The following is a 20,673-nucleotide window of genomic DNA, read 5'->3' as shown; positions in this document are numbered from 1 at the left end:
ATGTCATATTCTGGTATTCAGCTGGCAATGTAACTGCAGAAATAGTACAGTGGATAGGGTAGGTTAGATCTATGTGACGACATTTTTCGTAACCTATGTCTGAGTTATGTAACAAAATCACTGTTTGACCTTCACTTGTGTGAGCAGTTATCATGTTGTTGAACAGTGTGAGAGAAACAAAAGTGTGGCTCCCAGTCATGGGATTACCTGTTAGTGGCGTCTGTACACGTTTTTTTTGGCACAGTGTGTGACATGGAGTACCGGACAAAAGGATGTTGAGTTCATTCTCTGCTGAGGGTCCAGCTGACACAGAGGATGTCCCTTCTCCATCATGTCGGTACATAGGGCAGAGAAAACATAAGCTGTTATCAGTGTCAGCAAACATTTCACCCTTTGTGTTAAATTAAATACACAAATTCATTTTTGCTCTGGGTGTCTGCGGCTGCTGGAAAACTGAGCTAAATTTGCACCTCTAGCTTGTCCAACAGTGCATAAAGCGTTTCATGAATACTAGGATAGATTCATCAGGCTTCTGTTTACACATAGTTACTGCATTTAAGTCACTTTTGTCTCTGGACATTGTTAGCAGGAATTTCTTTAGATTCTTAAAGAAATCGGCGATTTTGTCATTATTTACCCTCCTTTTGTCCATAGCGGTAACATTTGATGCATCACGTCGCGGCATTCTATCATATATTTTCTACAGGACTTTTTAAGCAGACTACTTTTCTTATCACAAATGATATTCAACATTTCTACTGACCTGTTTTCTGGCGATAATCGTTCGGGATAAGGCTCCGGAAATAAATTAGAATGCATTGAACTTCTTAAGTTGTAAACAAAGTCAGTCACATAAGCACTCCCGCATGTTCTGGATACGTGATCATGGACGTCTTCACCGATTCGCGGACGTAGGTTACACGTAACCGGAAATGGGAGTCGTACTGAGCCGTTATTTGAGACTTTATTTTGTATTTTATTAATTTTTTGGTTTTACAGGTACTTTAGATTTTTTATCGGACCTGTCTGTGGTCTTTGAATAATTCTGACCCATGTTCAGTGATTTCCAGAGGGGTTTACACGCTAGGAGGATTTAGGTTAGTATTTTCGCTGCGGCACAGCTGAGGTCACTTTAAATTTATTGCTAGCAATTTTTTGTTTGTGTGAGCAACTCTCACTTAGCGAGCAACTTCTCGCTTAACGAGCAACTTCTCGTAAAACAACAGGCAACTTCCTGTGTCTTTCTGCTTTTAATTTACTGCTTTTAACCCTTGTATGGTAATCGGGTCTGTGAGACCCGTTCAACTTTGTCACTCTTTGGTGAGCAACTTCTCACTTAACGAGAAGTATTTAAGACAACAGGCAACTTCCTGTGTCACTCTTTGGTGAGCAACTTCTCACTTAACGAGAAGTATTTAAGACAACAGGCAACTTCCTGTGTCACTCTTTCTGAGTGAGCAACTTAAACAAAATTAAAATATTCAAGACAACAGGCAACTTCCTGTGTCCACCAACACCACACAAGGGTTAATTTACTTTATTCGGGGACTGAGGAAGTCAGTCAGTGTATCTCTCTGGATCACTAAGTGAAACTTCGTCAGCATATCCCGTTTTTTTTATGGATCGATCACTGAGAGAGGTATAATAGGTCTTTATATAAATATGAAAGACGCATATTTACCTTCTGTCAGTAATCCCACTTCTGACACCAAAATTGAAGGAAATTGCCATCCCGGGTTTCCTCCGTGGCGTGAGCGATAAGCAGAGTTTTGTCCTTTCCTTCTAAGATTCCTAATTATTTAAAGTAACACTCAGGTATGCCATTCAGCGTGTTAGTACGAGCTCGGGAGCAGCTTGGGAGAACAAGAAAACAGAGACTGCTTTAGGTTGCCCTCCCAATCGACTCAAAGGTTTATTTGATACACAGCAGTTTATATAGAGGAAAAAAGGTTCGTGTGTCAGCTTTCCCAGTTCAAACCGGTACAGACCAAATAAGGAAACGTCTTCCTGCCTTGTGAGCAAAGAAGTATCCTGTGTGTAGTTTCTCAGTTCAGCTATAATTTATGATCATCCCAGCAAAATACACTCCTAGACATAAAATACAGAGTTCTTTCATTAGTGAATTCTGAAACAAACCACCTAGCCTTTAACGAGCCTTTTCCAGGAGATAAAGAAAAAGGGAGGATGGGAGTAAGGAAGTGGTCTCATCTCTGTGGTGTTTTCGACCTTGGGGTACCAGCCTGTGAGTCTTACACATCAATTCTTGGGTCAGAGAGAAAAATAACTAAAACAAAGGGGCCTTATTGAATGACAGAGTTTTCCTGCATAATGTCACTATAAAACAATATCCAGTAAATGCTACCATGGTACTAAAATACCTAACAAACAGTTTCCTGGAAAGTGGATTGGTCTTTAGACTTTAGACTTTTATCTTTGGGGTCATCTGAAGGCAATTGTCTATGGTGTGAAGATACGAGATATGCAGCACCTGAAACTACGGATACTGGATGCCTGTGCTGGCATTTCTCCTGCGGTGTTGCTATCAGTGTGTGAAGAGTGGGAGAAGAAGGTTGCATTGACAATCCAACACAATGGGCAGCACATTGAACACATTTTATAAGTGGTCAGAAACTGGTAAATAACTCATGAAAGCATAAAGTTACGTTGAAACCAAGCACACCATTGTTTTTCTTGTGACATTACCAATATGTTTGATGTGTCACATGGCCCTCTTCCTATTGAAAAAACAAAAGTTGTATCCAAGATTGCCGACTTCTAAATGGCCACCATGGTCACCACCAGTGTTGGTCAAGTTACTTGAAAAAAGTAATCAGTAACTAATTACTGATTACTTCCCCAAAAAAGTAATCCCTTTACTTTACTGATTACTTATTTTCAAAAGTAATTAATTACTTAGTTACTTAGTTACTTTTTAAAAACACGATTTATAACCTGAATAGGTGATAAAGAAATATCTTTCAGCCCAATTCTACTTTTTCTGCATAATCCATCATACAAAATGTAATCAAATGGAAAAGTCCCTTTTTAAAACTTGTTATATTAGTTTTAATCTTTTAACTTTATGCATCAAGCAAAAATTTAATTATATGCAACATTCTCTGACTGGAAGAAATTTGTTTAATATTTAAACCTATTTTCTGCACATTCCAGCACATAAAATATTTTTTTTTGTGTGTGTGTTTACACTCAGTCTTTCAAATAGATGCAAGTAAAACACAGCAGAAAATAAATAAAGTCAAAGACTAGCAGTCCTTTTGCTCTATTTTCACCTGTAAAGCAGGAGCAGGGTAGGCAGAGGTTTACCCTGGTGCAGGTGTGCCGCAGCGGTCAGTGGAAGAATCCGCGAGTTTCTCTGTGAATTTCCCATTACGTCATAGCGTACTCGGTGCTTGCTTGGAAGTTTAGGGGCTTTTTTTCGCTGTAAAAAGAAGTTTTCGTCCCACGCACAATGGACACTAATGTTTTTGTCACTTTTTATGGAATCAAACTTAAAGTAAGGTCAGTACTCCCACGCTTTAAACGCTGCATGCTCATACTCTCTCCCGTACTCGATATATGATCCACTGTTGATCTGCACACAGCTGTTGTCACGAACGTCGCACTCGCTTACGTCACTGTCATGAGACATTCTCGCAAGAAAATCACGGTTTTAGTAACGCAGTAACGCAGCGTTCCTACGGGAAAGTAACGGTAATCTAATTACCGTTTTTGCAATAGTAATCCCTTACTTTACTCGTTACTTGAAAAAAGTAATCAGATTACAGTAATGTGTAACGCGTTGCTGCCCATCTCTGGTCACCACCCATCTTGAGGAGTTTTCCCCCTCATATATACTAATGTGCCACAAACAGGACTTTAATATCACCAACCATTCCCATTTTATTATGGTGTATCGATATAAATGGCCCACCCTGTAGATTCAAAACCAATCAACATGGAATTGACTGACAATATTCTGTCCCTCGGGTTATTTCTAAGGTATGTTTTTTATAAGTTTGTTACATGGCAGGTCATAATCATTCGTTCTGTAATTAACTGTTGCAACGTGTCAGAAAATATGTTTATTCCTGATCTTGTCTGGGCAAAACCTGCCATCTAGTGGGTTGACAGGGTAGCGCCAGGTAGCTCAAGCAATGTTTTTCTCCCAGCGCTCGACAGGGAAGGTCGAGCGCTGTGTCTCTGCAAATTCTTGCATCTGGCGCTCTTGAAATGGCATAATCTGTAAGTGTGGCAAAACGGTTGATTGTTCTCACTTATTAGTACCTTGTTCAGCAAAGTAATGTGTTTCTTGTGTGTTTAACAGTGTTGGGTAAGTTACTTTCAATTTGTAACTTAGTTACATTACTAGTTACTTCTATCAAAAGTAACTCAGTTACTTCAAGTTACTCGTTACTTTCAAAGTAACTAGTTACTAGGGAAAGTAACTTTGGTTTTACTCAGAATTCTCTTGTTAATGTGTTGCTTCCATAACTTTGCCAGTCTTCTAGCTTGCTTACTTGCCACAAGTGCACTGTGCCACCTACCAATAGAAAGGAAAAGATAATGTGCATATTTCCACGAGAGAAATCCCACGCCTGGACTGTCATTTACTGCTGCCATGATTCTAGCCTACGTCACAGCGTCATGTGCGCCTTTTACATCCAACACAAAAACCGCAGTCGTGGTGCTTTCGATTGTACTCAGAACTCTGAAATTCTGCCTTCTGAATAGGAAGATGTAGGTAACACCAGACTGCAGATGAGCTGCATACAGGGCTGGACTGGGACAAAAAATTGGCCCGGGCATTTTGACTAGCGACCGGCCCACCATTATAGCAAATATCATAAAGCCTCACATTAAACGCTGTTGTGACAGTGATGTTCACTGTTCTGATGGTATATATGCATCAATCTATCAATCGTTTGTTGTAAGATTCAGATAATTATTTTTTAAAAGTGAGACATTTTAAATGAGAATAAGAAAGAAAAGTATTTCCTTTCCTTCCGCCCCTGCACAGTTACCAGCTGTCAGCTACCTAAAAAAGGATCCTGGTGTTATTTGTCTCTCAGAAACAGTTCATAACTTCCCTTCAACTCATTCGTGTCACCTAAAAGGTAAACCTGTGTCTCCATCACAGCTCTGATGATTCAGTACGGACATCTCCTGGTTTCATCTTCATGTTTCCCTCTCACCACATATCCAAACGATATCATGACCAGCAGCTTTTTTACAGCTGTGGCTCCAGCAAACATCAGCTGATACTAGAAATTAATATTAAATAAATTCTAACAACAGCTGATCAAACGTGCTGCTGTTGTTTAGCGCGACATCCGCTGGTTTCCTCTTTCTGGCGCAGAGTGGGCGATAAACAAACAAGAGAGCCGATCAGCTGATCATTGATCAGTTTCATGATTGAAGTAGAAACAGGAGAGGGAGGGTGAGAGGATGAGAGAAGAAGAGGCAGCTGTGCAGCAAAGACACAGAATAACTCCAGCTTTGTGCCTTTTTCATTGTAGCTGAATTACGGGACAAACTGTTCCTTTTCACCTCAATAAGAAACGCGTAATATTTTCTCTGAATACCAGACGGGACGGTTGGCAATTCTAATAACTTATGAACAAAATATAGTTCAAGATCATTAACATCATAGCTTCCACCCAGCTGTATAGAAACTCCGTCATGCTAGCTAGCACGCAGTACGAAAAAAGTCAGAATAACGAAAATAAACTCCACCTAAACTTGGTTCATATCTGACCCGGATGGACTGCAGGTCATAACTTCTTACCTGAAGTTCAGTTCACACTTGGACCGGCGGCCGCCTCGGGTCTCTTTTCCTTCTGCGTCCCCTTTCCCTCCTCCACCTGCTGGCCTCCACCACTTGCTAATGTTACTGAATCTCTGGAAGCTCCGCGATGCCACCACACGAAGTAACGAGTAACGAGCCTATCTAAATCCCAGTAACGAGTAACGCGTTCCTGATTTTGGAATAATAACTAGTTACCGTGCTCGTTACCACAATAATAACGTAGTTACTGTAACGCGTTACTTAATAACGCGTTAGTCCCAACACTGGTGTTTAGCGAGTTTGTTACATTACTAGCACAAGCTAGCTGTTAGCCCTTTGTTTAGCCTGCTAGCATGAAACATACCAGCATGTGGTGTTAGCTGTATCTCTTGAAATGCTACGCGGGTGTAGTGTTGATATTGAGATTGTGTAGTGACTGTTTACATAAGTCAACAATATTTAATGTAATCTTTGTGTATTTGTATGGAGAGTGAATACACTGTATTCTGTTTCTGTTATTACAGTTTTACAAAAAGAAAAATAAGGATCAGTAAAACTCTGAAGAATGCCACATGGTCTCCTGAGTGTTTACTGAAGCCATTTAATGTTTAGCTCTCTGCATAAGCCGGACATTCAGCTGAGGGCAGAAGAGACATGTTCTAATGGTTTTAAACATGACCCATAACAATATGGCTGTTGAAACAATTGAACCCTTATATCGTCACAGCAAATCAATACAAAATTGTTCAGAGAGATCACATGGAAACATTTCTACTAGTTCTATTTCTTGGGAACTGGTTACCTCAATAATGACAATGCTCTGATCCAAAGTACATAAGGGTTCACTGACTACTCTGATCTAGGTGAAAATGATGTGAATCATATAGTGTGGCCTCCGCAGTCACCAGATCTCAATACAATAGAATACTCATCTAATTAACTTACTCTGACCTAATACTGATTTCTATTGCTGATCTTCAGAGGAAAGTCGTTGGAGAAGAGAATGGCCATGCCTTGGCCACACTGTACTTGTCTATGTGAATTAGATATATGCTAAAAATTCTAAATCCAATTTGTGGGTCCACAGTGTTTGTTTGGGTTGTTGTTGCTCCTCTGGCGTTTCTTGCTGTTTTCAACTGTTAACTCCTAAGACCAGCTTTTTGGACAGTAATGCTCTCGTACTCATTGCAGGTAAACTACAAAAAGAACCCCTTATTATAGCAGCATAAAAATCCTCTGTCAGCCATTTGGGTAGTCTTTATACTTCAAGCTCGAGTCCTCTAAAAGAGGCCTGGGAGCTTGAGGGTCCTGTGCAATATCTTTGGTGTTCCTAGGATCGCGCTCTTCTGGACAGAGGTATCTTGGATGTTGTTCCTGGGATCTGCTGAAGCTACTCGTCTAGCTTGGTGGTCACTGCACCGAGTGCTCCAATTACCACTGGGATCACTGTTACCTTCACTCTCCATATCTTCTCGAGGTCTTCTTTGAGCCCTTGGTAATTCTCCAGTTTCTCGTGTTCCTTCTTCCTGATGTTGCTGTCATTCGGTATTGCTACACCTATCACGGCTGCCATCTTCCTCTGCTTTTCCACCACTACTATGTTTAGTTGGTTAGTGATCACCAGTTTGTCCATCTGCATCTGGACATTCCACAGGATTTTAGCATTGTCATTCTTGACCACCCTAGGAGGCGTCTCCCATTTTGACCTCGGGACTTCCAGGTCATACTCAGCACCTATGTTTCTGTATACTATGCCTGGTACTTGGTTATGGCATTCCATGTATGCCCTGCCTGCTAGCACCTTGTACCCTGCTGTTATGTGCTGGACTGTCTCAGGGGCATCTTTACACAGCCTGCACCTGGGGTCTTGCCTGGTGTGGTAAACCCCTGCCTCTATGGATTTTGTGCTCAGAGTTTGTTCTATGCTGCCATGATTAGTGCCTATGTGCTATCTTTTAGTCTAGGGTTTTCCAGCCACTGGTAGGATTTCTGGATGTCAGCCACTTCATCTATCTGCTGGTGGTACATATCGTGCACAGGGCTGTCCTTCCATGATGGTTCCTCCTTTTGCTCGTATTTCTTAGGTTTCTGCTGCCTGAGGTTTTCACTAAGGTATTCACTGAGCATGTCGTTGATCGTGGCCATCTTCCTGAAGTACTCGTTGATGTTTGCTGTCTCATCCTGGACTGTGGTTCTGTCACTCACTAGCAGGGTACCTGATCATGGGCAGGGTACGTGTTGTTAGCCCGGATCTTGATCTTACCATTCAGCTGACTCATCGGGACTCGCCTGACCCTTTGCAGGTACTTGGTAGTTGCAGCTTTCCTATCTGCCTTTTTGTGGTTCCCATTTGCCTGTGGGATTCCCAGGTACTTGTGGTACCTGCAATGTTGCCTTCTGGTAGAGTGATACTGGTTCTGACTACCTTCTCTCTCTTTGTTACCATCTGACTACACTTCTCTAGTCAGAATGACTTTCTGATGTCGTTGCTGTATATACTTGTGGTGTGGATCAGGGAATTGATTTCCCATTCACTCTGGGCATACAGCTTGATGTCATCCATGTAGAGGAGGTGGCTGATGACTGCACCAGTAGTTGGTATCCGTAGCTAGTCTTGCCAATGATCTCGCTAAGGGGGTTCAGGCCCATGCAAAACAGGAGTGGGGACAGAGCATTTCCTTGGTAGATCCTGCACTTGACCATGATTTGTGCTATTGGCTTGAAGTTGGCCTCTACTGTTGTATGCTAGATCCACACTGAGTTCCCGATGAAAGCTCTTAGTGTCCTGTTGATCTTGTACAGTTCTAGGCATTCCAGGACCCAGGTGTGGGGCATCGAGGGAAAGAACGGGCTGCTGTTGTTGGAATGACTGCAGCTCATTGTCCGTCATTGTTCACCACCATTTTGTTCTTTACTGGTGGCGCCTGAAATTAAATGGACATAATAAAAAATTAAGCATAAAATGAACAATCCGTGACATCTAAATTATCATCACAATGAATGAAATTTACATAGTCTTCTTCATCCTCAACTTCATCTTCAAACAAGTCTCCTTCTGTGTCTCCTTGCTCCAGGTGCTTGAGTAGAAAGTGACAAACAAATCAAATCAAATCACTTTTATTGTCACATCACATGTGCAGGCACACTGGCACAGCACATGCGAGTGAAATTCTTGTGTGTGAGCCCCACAAGCAACAGAGATGTGCAAATACAACAACACAAACGAGCAAAATACAAGAATGGCCAACCTGAAACTAATAAATATATGTACAATATATAATAGTGTATGCATTTCTGGATGTGTATACTAAATATTTTCCTACGTGTGTGTGTGTGTGTGTGTGTGTGTGTGTGTATACACATTTTTACAAATTAAATAGTAAAAAAAAAAAAATAATAATAATAATAATAATAAAATATATAAAATATACAGAGTTGAATATGTGCAAAACAAGTGGCATTTATATACAGTGTGGAGTGCATAATGTTGAAGTTCCAGTAGTGAAGCTGAGGTGTCTATGACGTGTTCAGCAGTCTGATGGCCTGATGGAAAAAGCTGTCTCTCAGTCTGCTGGTACGGGACCGGATGCTGCAGAACCTCCTTCCTGATGGAAGCAGTCTGAACAGTTTATGGCTGGGGTGACTGGAGTCCTTGATGATCCTCCCCGCTTTCCTCAGGCAGCGCTTCCTGTAGATGTCTTGGAGGGAGGGAAGCTCACCTCCAATTATCCGTTCAGAGCACCGCACTACTCGCTGGAGAGCTTTGCAGTTGTAGGCGGTGCTGTTGCCATACCAGGTGGTGATGCATCCAGTGAGGATGCTCTCAATGGCACAGTGATAGAAGGTCCTGAGGATGCGGGGGCTCATGCCGAATCTTTTCAGTCTCCTGAGAAAGAAGAGGCGCTGCTGCGCCTTCTTCACTGTTTTGTTTGTGTGTACTGACCACGTAAGATCCTCAGCCAGATGTACTCCAAGGAACCGGAAGCTGCTCACTCTCTCCACAGCAGCGCCGTTGATGGTGATGGGGGTGTGTACTTCTCTGCACCTCCGGAAGTCCACTATCAACTCCTTTGTCTTTGCGACGTTGAGGGTGAGATGGTTGTCTTGACACCAGTGGGTCAGGGCGCTGACAAACAAACAAATCAAACTAAGTACCACAAATTCACAGATGAAAGGTCTCACTCTCACAATGAAAGACACTGTCATATTGAAATACCTCATCTTCGCCTGCCTCTGTGTCTGCTGCAATTGCTGCTTCCCTGATCCTGTCCCAGACTTCATCCTTATCCACTTTGGATTTAAATTGGGGGTCGAAGATGTTGGCCTCCTCTAGGAATCTCAGGATATCAGTGTCCTTAAATTTTTTAAAAGGGAGGAAAACGTGACATCATGACTATCCTTAACTATTTATAACTGTCTTCTTGTACAGTGTAGTGTTGCTTTAGCTTAGGTGTGTGCAAATGTTACGAGTCCCAGATGTGAAGACCACAATAACAAAAAGAATACAAATCTGTAAAAATAAAGGTAGAGTCTCAGAGAAAGAATCACAGGAGCACTCGTGTCTTTTCCCGAATTGCATCTCTTATTTCAGATCAACAAATATAATTTACATAAGATAAGATAAGATAAGATAAGATAAGATAACCTTTATTAGTCCCACACGTGGGAAATTTGTTTTGTCACAGCAGGAAGTGGACAGTGCAAAAGTTATGAGGCAAAAATTAGAATACAATAAGAATAAATACAGTACACAACTGTACAGAATAGAATAAAATAAAATACTATATACAGTAGAATAAAATAAAATAAATATACAATAAGATAAAAATAGAATACAAATACAAATACTATATACAACTGAGTAAAAATACAACGATGACAGAAAGGATTATTACATCCAGTGCTTTCTCTTGTCAGATATGCTCAATAACTGTAAAAGGTAAATAAAAGGCATTTGGCAAATATATGCATCTATGGTCATTACATTTCTCCAGTTTACACTGTTAATCACACTATTCCTTCACTCATTTACATCAGCAGTGCAGATAGCATATAATGCCTTAAACGTCTTATTGCTCTTTCTCACATATAGGGCAAACTCAAAATAGCTTATCCACAAATCTGATATAAGTGCATAAATCTTACTAGATTAGACAAAACACACCTGAATGTATTACTTTGCAATGTAACAACATAAATGTACATTCATTCTTAGCTTATTCTTAACATTTCCACATCACTTGACACTTAAAGTATATATAAGGTATTTTAATCTCGAATAATCTGATGTCAGGGCCTTTACAGTTAAATTGGAGCACCACACACACATATTTGATTGTTAAATGGAGTTTACCAAGTTTAAATACATCCCGCGGGCTGGCGAACTCTCGCGGTAACTCTCGCGATAACTCGCGGTAACTCTCGCGAGACCTGGGGCTGCGCGGCTCGGCTTTACCACCGCTGCGGTGCCGCGCTTCAGTACTTTTCAACTAAACCCCACTTAAGGTTACATCGGCGGTGTCAACATAACTCTCAGTAAACACCGAAGTAGAACAAGGCACAAAACCCTCATACACTGTATTTTTAAGACGATACTGACCTGTAAAAATAAAGGTAGAGTCTCAGAGAAAGAATCACAGGAGCACTCGTGTCTTTTCCCGAATTGCATCTGAGAGGACAGGAAGTTGGTCCACTCTAGGCAACCGCGGGCGAACGACTACAGTGTCAACAGTTCCGCTTATTATTTCTCACTTTTACTCTCCTCAATTGTTATGGACTACACGTAATGAATGTAAAATAATAATTGTCTTAATTGCTGACATATGTTTTTAAGGGCAGGGATAGCTCAGTAGGTAGAGTGGTTGCCCCATGATCGGAAGGTTGGGGGTTCGATTCCCCTTAACAGCTACCCTGAGGTACCCCTGAGCAAGGTACCGTCCCTACACACTGCTCCCTGGGCGCCCAATGGCTGCCCACTGCTTCACTGAGTGAATGGGTTAAATGCAGAGAGCAATTTCCCCACGGGGCTCAATAAAGTACAATAATGTACACACTTTCTTCTTCTTAAAAATAATAAAATTTACCAGAATGTGGTAGCACATTTGGTGTTCACTACACAAAGCATTGAAACTTGAGAATTTGTAGCTTTTTGACAGCTATATCCATGTTGGCCACATTATCAACAGTGGCTGCCACAACCTTGTCTTTAATACCATACTCCTCCATGATCTCATCAATCTCCTCTGCTACAGCTGTCCTTGTCTGTGCCTGGTACAGTGGTTTGGTTTCGAGGACTTGAGGACCCACCAATTTCCGGGGGCGAGGTCACTGAGGCAGTTAAACAACTCCTTGGTGGCAGAGCCCCTGGTGTGGATGAGGCCCGCCCCATGTTCCTGAAGGCTCTGGACATTGTAGGGCTGTCCTGGTTGACACGCCTCTACAATGTTGCGTGGAGATCAGGGGCAGTACCCCTGGACTGGCAGACTGGGGTGGTGGTCACCATCTTTAAGAAGGGGGACCGGAAGGTGTGTTCCAACTACAGGGGGATTACACTCCTCAGCCTCCCAGGGTGCTGGAAAGGAGAGTTCATCCGCTAGTTGATCCTCAGATACAGGAGGAACAATGCGGTTTTCGTCCTGGTCACGGAACACTGGACCAGCTCTTTATCCTCTCAAAGATACTTGAGGGCACATGGGAGTTTGCCCAACCAGACTACATGTGTTTTGTGGACTTGGAGAAGGCATTCGACCATGTCCCTCGGGGTGTCCCGTGGGAGATGCTACGGGAGTATGGCTACGGGCCATTCGATCAGACTCGTTACGGGTGGGTGATTGGCTCCGCCAGGGCTGCCCTTTGTCACCGATTCTGTTCATAATTTTTATGGACAGGATTTCTAGGCGCAGCCAAGTGGTGGAGGGCTTTCTCTTCGGTGGCCTCAGAATCTCATCTCTGCTTTTCGCGGATGATGTGGTTCTGTTGGCTTTATCGGGTGATGGCCTCCAGCTCGCACTGGAACGGTTTGCAGCTGAGTGTGAAGCAGAATGAGGATCAGCACCTCCAAATCTGAGGCCATGGTTCTCAGCAGGAAAAGGGTGGAGTGCCCACTCCGGGTCAGGGATGAGTTCCTGCCCCAAGTGAAGGAGTTTAAGCATCTCGGGTTCTTGTTCGCGAGTGATGGGAGAAGGGAGCCGGAGATTGACAGACGGATTAGTGCTGCGGCTGCAGTGATGCGGACGCTACACCGGTCCGTCGTGGTGAAGAGAGAGCTGAGTGCAAAAGTGAAGCTCTCAATTTACCAGTCGATCTATGTCCCTATCCTCACCTGTGGCCATGAGCTGTGGGTAGTGACCGAAAGAACGAGATCGCGGATACAAGCGGCAGAAATGAGCTTCCTCCGAAGGGTGGCTGGCCTCTCCCTTAGAGATAGGGTGAGTGGTTCAGCCATCCGGGAGGGGCTCAGAGTAGAGACGCTGCTCCTCCACATCGAAAGGAGCCAGCTGAGGTGGTTCAGGCATCTGACAAGGATGCCTCCTGGGCACCTGCTGGGCGAGGTGTTCCGGGCATGTCCCACCAGGAGGAGGCCCCGGGGCAGACCCAGGACACGCTGGAGAGATTATATCTCTCGGCTGGCCTGGGAACGCCTTGGTGTTCCCCCGGATAAGCTAGAGGAGGTGGCTGAGGAGAGGGAGGCCTGGGCTTCTTTGCTTAGGCTGCTGCCCCCGCAACCCGGCCCCGGATAAAGCGGAAGAAGATTGATGAATGGATGGATGGAGGTTGTATGTTTTGTGAACAAATGCTTTTGCATATTTGTAGTGTGTCCTCCCTTTGATGAAATATCTACTTTGCAAGTATCGCAAGTTGCTCTTTTATCATCCTTTCTCATAAAGTATAACCAAACTTTTGAGTGTTTATGCCGCTTAGGCGCCATGTTTCCTGCTGGGTAAATGACACGAATGTGGTGACGTCATTCGAGGTGACTGGAATCGATAGGGGAATCATTTGCAAAAATGGCAAACAATTCGAAGGAATTGAAACAGTGGGAACCGGTTCTCAACAAGAAGCAGTTTTCGATTCCCATGCCTAGACAGTGGTGATACTGGTGGGCAAGTTTTCTGATAACTCTTCCCTACCCAGTAGGGCTGCTCGATTATGGCAAAAATGATAATCACGATTATTTTCACTGAAATTGAGATCTCGATTATTTGACGATATTTATTTAACCCTTTAAGACCTACCATAGAACCAAGTCCGCCAGAGCTTATATTTTTGGGAGCATTTCAAGTTGCTATACATCAATACAACTGTTATAGCCCATATTTTAATAATATGTATGCATTAAGTCCATAGTAATTACATTAATTGCAAAAAAGTGCAATAAACTACAAAAAAATTGAAAATTTTTGTTTTTTTTACATATATTTCTACTTGGGGAAATTTAAGAGGCTTATCCCTCAAAACTTTAAATACAAAAAAGTTGCAAAAAATAGTTTCCCACCACAGGAAATTTATTTTGAGTGTCTTCATAGTTTTATTTTGGAGATACAGCAATTTTTATATACTGCAGGAAAAACAAAAAACAATCCTATGATGCAAATTTGCAAAGAAAACAGCATGTGCATCAAAATAAACTATTTCCAGCAGTGCAATTCGAGTTCTAAGCATTCCAGAAACTATTCAGAAAAGTATAGAGTCAAACATGACTTATAAAAACATGTCATGTTTGACTCTATACTTTTCTGAATAGTTTCTGGAATGCTTAGAACTCGAATAGGCTTTTAAGGCCTACAAGTAAAAAACTACATTTTCCGCAAAAATGACGTCACTTCTGGTTCCGGACAGGAAATGGCGGACATGCGATAGTTCGCGTTGAGGTCTTTTTCAATGTGGGAAGTGTTACAAACAGCTGATCAGATCGGCAAAGCGTGGTTCTGGAATATTATGTTGTTGTTCCTGCAAGCGCTTTTTATTCAATTTTTGCAAAGCTTTATGTGGAAGGAAACCGTGACCTAGGACAAGCTGATGGCATAAGATGTAAGTACAACTCCTGCGCTAGCTTATGGGGTTCCGGTTCTACATGGATTTAAAGGGTTAACAATAACAATGTATTGAATAATGACTTTAAAAAATAATATAAAATAGTGTGCAAATACTGATAACAGTGCAAATGTTTGCAATATAAAAAATAAATGAAAAATGTAAACATCTATGTTTAGTGAACTTTGCAGTGTTGCTTTGTGGTGCAGCTATGACACCGTAGCAAAGTTTACACACTATGTCTACTTGATCCATGTCTGACTCCGCTAACCCACAATGTTTTCACACCACTGAAGTTTTTTTTTATCTCTCTTTTCAACCAACGGCAATCACTCTGCTCTCCAAATAACTTCTGCTTAGCTTTCCGAGCTTCCCTTGGGTCCTCTTAATTGTTGTGATGCGTGTTCGAAATGCAGAGAGGTGCGCTCGATTTGCCACACGGAGCAGCGCGAGAATAAAGCACGAGGGAGGGGCTAATAATCGGCTCAGTCATTTTTAATGATCGTTGAAAGTGATTAAAATTCAATTAATTGAGCAGCCTTACTGCCCAGCCTCATGGTTCCAGCTAAAATCACAGTCAACTCCTGGCATTCAAACTACTTGATTGTACCACAATGTTCACTGGACCTCCGCAACAGTTATCATCTGGTCAGGATTAGGCAAGCGGACATATGGACACATGTAGAGGATTGTGAGTATCTTGTTATGATATTTGTTTTGTCTGCTGTCCCTGCAATATATCAGACCGTGGTCAATGACTTTTTATGGGATTTCATTAATCATGTTGTGTTTGTGTATCTTGAAGACATCCTAATCATCTCTTGAGGAGCACAACCGTATCAGTGTAAAAAGATAGAAAATGTGAGTTTCACACAGATTCTGTGTCTTTTTTGTGAATCATTGTGGGAGAGGGCAGGTGCAAGGAAATCGATTAAAGTAAAGGCTGTGGCAGACTGTCTCTTTCCCTTGCACAGGAGACAGTTATAAAGGTAAAGTTGTCTCACCATTAACCAGTCTCATGTCTCCCAAGCACTGGTTTTAGTAGAAATTTGTAGCCCAGGTTGTCTTCGACAAGTTTAACAGATCTTTGCCACAGGCCCCATTCTCAGTAAATATTTTTTTTTTGTAAGTGCACGCTGATGATGGCATTGATGATCAGTAGTAGCTAGCCATTAAGTTAGTATTGGAAGAGCGGAGGCTTTTGGCTGGTTAGCTCAGAACATAATTTCAAAGTTTAAACTAATCACTGATCATCAGGAATCAAGAACATGAATATTCACAACGTTTTCCATGTCTCCAAGTTAAACGTGGTCTGGACCAGCTAATTTTACATAGTTCAACTTGAGAATGCAGACTTTTAAACATCTTTCTTCCTTCTATGCTCTTGTTAGTTAATAATTTATCCACATATTAATTTATTCTGTCTTACAGTAAAGTAGCCAACAGTTTCACACAACAGTGTGATCTGTTCGAGAAACATCTTTTTAGTAATAAGGACAAGATTAACTAAGCTAGTTACCACAACGCTCAGAATTATAGATGGTATATAAAAGATGGGCATAGCTGCTGGATCTGAAAAATGAAGCCATTGTACGAGTGAGTATTTTTATAAATGGCCTTTAAGGACCACTTCACTAACCTTAAAAAGATTTGCTGTTGTACAGAAGGCCCTCATCTTTGTTAATCTAGGATCTCAGGTTCCTAGTGAATTTATAGACTCGTTTTTTTGTTTCAAATTATAATGAATACAACATAATTTCTCTATTGTCTCATTCTCCATCTTTCATACTCTATGATGAAATTTAGGCGTGCTCGACCAACTTGCCTATAACAGCATGGTTTGTTCAATAATATTATGAATGCCAGAACCACATTTTATAATGGTTCATCTAACAGGTGTTGAAATACAAAATAATATACTGTTGGTGGTGCTAGATTTAAAGACTTAAAGATTACCAAAGTCATTAAAATTTTATTTAGAGTATAAATGTCTATAAAACCTTTCTGTGCATTATTGTCTAGATCGAAAAATGATGGAGCGAGATTCCCTGGCTGTAGCCACAAAAGTAGCTCACAAGTGGAATTTATAAAATCGACAGCATGTAGCAGAGTAGTTGTGATTGGAGTGGCTTTACAAGCACTGCAATCTATTGTATTTCAGTCAACATCTCAAATTAATGCTTAAGGCTGTAAAATTTGACCGAGTGTTTTGGAATATTATTTTATTTTTCAAAGGACTGGCTTCAGCAATAAAATCCCTGTTACTGTTAGTTTAACAGAAAGACCTCAGTCAATCTGATAAGCTCATTAAGCTGTTAAAGATTTCTTAAACCTTTGCTAGCCTTAATATTATCCTTCTTGGACCTCTACCACCAACTGTGTATGAGCTGCACAGTTAACCTCAAAAGCAAACATGGGCATCTGTGTCATTTCCCCATTTAAAGCTAAAGAAGCAGACAAAGGAACAGAGAGTACATAAAATACAGTAGCTGAAGATTAGAGTGTGTGTGGGGGCGGCACGAGTAACTAAATTCACAGTGCCTGATTTGCTAATGAAACTATTAATTGAATAAATGGAGAATGTTGTTTTTGATCACCATCTCAGTGGTCCATGAAATGACTGACTGTACTCTGCTATACGTGTGCAAGCAAATCTGTTTAGCTGTCCTTGCACAGATTGTGTGCGACCTCTTCTGTGAGTGTGTGTGCACACTAAGGAATGTGTGCCACAACAGAGTGACAGTGCGGCCTGTAAGCACATTTCCAACAGGCTAATTAAAGCTCCCCCAGAATAAGGCCAGGCTTATTAACATCTCAACACAGCCACTAAAGCCTGCTCATAACCCAACAAGGATCAATGCTCTTCATTAAGGTGGACCCAATACTGCTGCCTTGCCAAGCCAACCCAGTGACCCAGATGAAGACTAGAGGGGAAATGCAGAGCTGGTGAAAATGCAAAAACACTAAGTGAGTGTGAGTGTGTGTGTGTGTGTGTGTGTGTGTGTGTGTGTGTGTGTGTGTGTGAGAGAGAGAGAGAGAGAGAGAGAGAGAGAGAGATAGTTAAAGAGAGAGGTTTCTGTGGGTGTGTCATTTTGTATCTTATAGTTTCATGGAGGATTAATGGTCCACGGTTATTAAAGCAGTGATGGTACTAATGATATTTAGAATTTATTTTACTAAACACCAATATTGCTCATACACATGTGGTGATCAGTGTTGGGTAAGTTACTTTAAATTAGTAACTTAGTTACATTACTAGTTACTTCCATCAAAAGTAACTCAGTTACTTCAAGTTACTCGTTACTTTCAAAGTAACTAGTTACTAGGGAAAGTAACTTTGGTTTTACTCAGACTTCTCTTGTTAATGTGCCAGTCTTCTAGTTTGCTTACTTGCCACAAGTGCCTTTGGTAGGTGGCACACCTACCAAAGGAAAAAATAATGTGCATATTTCCACGAGAGAAATCCCACGCCTGGACCGTCGTTGACCGCCGCCATGATTCTAGCCTACGTTACAGCGTCATGTGCGCTTTTTTACATCCAACACAAAAACTGCAATCGTGGTGCTTTTGATTGTACTCAGAACTCAGAAATTCTGCCTTCCGAATAGGAAGATGTAGGTAACACCAGACTGCAGATGAGCTGCATACAGGGCTGGACTGGGACAAAAAATCAGCCTGGGCATTTTGGCCCACCATTATAGCAAAAATCATAAAGCCTTTGAATGAAAACAAACACTGTTGTGACAGTCGTTTGTTGTAAGACTCAGATAATTATTTATTAAAAGCTAGACATTTGAAATGAGAATAAGAATGAGAATAAGATCCCCCAGGGATCAATAAAGTATTCTGATTCTGATTCTGAAAGTATTTCTTTGTGCCCCCCTTTCCCTGTTAATGCCCTATCTGGCCCCCTGGCAACACTTTGCTAGATCCGCCCCTGCACAGTTACCAGCTGTCAGCTACTTAGAAAAGGATCCTGGTGTTATTTGTCTCTCAGAAACAGTTCATAACTTCCCTTCAACTCATTCATGTCACCTAAAAGGTAAGCCTGTTTCTCCATCACCTGTTCAGCTCTGATGATTCAGTAAGGACATCTCGTGGTTTCATCTTCATATTTCCCTCTCACCAGATAACCAAACCAATATCATGACCAGCAGCTTTACAGCTGTGGCTCCAGCCAACATCAGCTGATACTAGAAAGTAATATTAAATAAATTCTAACAACAGCTGATCAAACGTGCTGCTGTTGTTTAACGCGACATCCGGTGGTTTCCTCTTTCTGGCGCAAAGGATAAACAAGAGGGAAAAGCCGATCAGCTGATCATTGATCAGTTTCATGATTAAAGTAGCAACAGGAGAGGGAGGGGGAGAGAATGAAAGGAGAAGATGCAGCTGTGCAGCGTAAACACAGAATAACTCCAGCTTTGTGTCTTTTTCATTGTAGCTGAAGTCCGGGACAAACTGTTCCTTTTCACCTAAATACGAAACGCGTAATAATTCCTCTGAATATGAGACGATTTCGTTTTTTAGGGAACGGTTGGCAACTCTAATAATTAACCGTATGAACAAAATAAAGTTCAACATCAGTAACATAGCACCCACCCAGCTGTATAGAAACCCCGTCATGCTAGCTAGCACGCAGTACGAAAAAGTCAGCACAACGAAAATAAACTCCAACTAAACTTGGTTCAAATCTGACCCAGATAGACTGCAGGTCATAACTTCTTACCTGAAGTTCAGTTCACCTGACACTCGGACCGGCGGCCGCTTCGGGTCTCTCCTCTTGCCTCCCCTTTCTCTCATCCACCTGCTGGCCTCCACCACTTGCTAATGTTACTGAATCTGTGGAAGCTCCGCGATAGCCACCACGAGAAGTAACGAATAACGAGCCTATCTAAATCCCAGTAACGAGTAATGCGTTCCTGATTTTGGCATAATAACTAGTTACTGTGCTCGTTACCACAATAATAACGTGTTAGTCCCAACACTGGTGGTGATAGTACACACTGTGCAGCATTACAATATTTTAGGGTATAAGAGGATGTGGTTTGAATTATATGAGACTTGAGATTCTTGATTGTTTTTGTAACCCAATCAATAAACATAAAACAGTAATAATAATTTCCACGCGTTTTGCATGTGCTACTATTTAAAGTAATAATTTGACAGTTTGGGAAGTATTTTTCTTTATCTTCACTTGGAGAGTTAGTTAACAACAGAAATATTTCATACTCCATATGAAGTTACACCTATATAGAGAGGTGCACCAACTCTAAATGGTGCAATCTACCTATGCCCAGTGTGTACACTCATGCATCGGGGAGGGGATTCCACCTCACGTGCCTAGCCCCTCAACAAGCGGCCGCACCTCCACTAAAGCAACAAAACAGCAAAGTATAAAACATTAAACAAATTAGTAAAAGATAAATAAAACAAAAACACCCCAAGCTACAGTTCTTTATAAAAGCATGATTAAAATGTATAAAACAATTCAGAGTAAAAGACCATAAAACCAGGAGTCAGTCGAGGCCAGTCCATAAACGTTTGTAAGATGACAACAGGCCACAACAAGAGAGAATAAAATCAAACAAGACAGAACGGGATAAAACAAGACAGCACAAGACAGCAGCAGTATGGCACAATCTTGTAACAAAAGCGGGAAACAGTCATCAAGGTCCACCCTACTATATGCCACATGAAGACAAACACAAGTGTAACCCAGTGTTAAAAATGGGATTAAAAGCATAAATATTAATACTCTTTTGATTTAAATACTCATTTCACAATGGGAATAAATATTGATAAAAAAATACAATTAAATCTAATATCAATCAATCAATCAAAGCTTTATTCGC

General features: G+C 41.5%; 1 protein-coding gene and 1 long non-coding RNA gene across 2 annotated transcripts in view; both read right to left on the bottom strand.

Moving 5' to 3' along the window:
• gata5 (GATA binding protein 5) overlaps positions 1 to 6,054 on the bottom strand; it is a 70,478-nt gene extending 64,424 nt beyond the window's left edge. Inside the window, exon 1 of the mRNA XM_082519364.1 lies at positions 5,786 to 6,054. The gene's annotated coding sequence lies outside the window, so the exon portion shown is untranslated. The remainder of the gene's footprint in view (positions 1 to 5,785) is intronic.
• A 3,694-nt stretch (positions 6,055 to 9,748) lies between these two features.
• On the bottom strand, positions 9,749 to 19,744 carry LOC309697459. Its single transcript, XR_014273832.1, has 3 exons — positions 19,548 to 19,744; positions 10,002 to 10,139; positions 9,749 to 9,911 (listed from the first exon to the last, which is right to left on the bottom strand). It is a non-coding gene; the product is annotated as an uncharacterized lncRNA (long non-coding RNA).
• Positions 19,745 to 20,673: the final 929 nt, after the last annotated feature.

The sequence above is a fragment of the Aulonocara stuartgranti genome, assembly GCF_965226115.1.
Source record: "Aulonocara stuartgranti genome assembly, chromosome: 20".
NCBI lineage: Eukaryota > Metazoa > Chordata > Actinopteri > Cichliformes > Cichlidae > Aulonocara > Aulonocara stuartgranti.
Note: the sequence above shows the minus strand (reverse complement) of the source record. Positions and strands in the feature narration are given on the sequence as shown.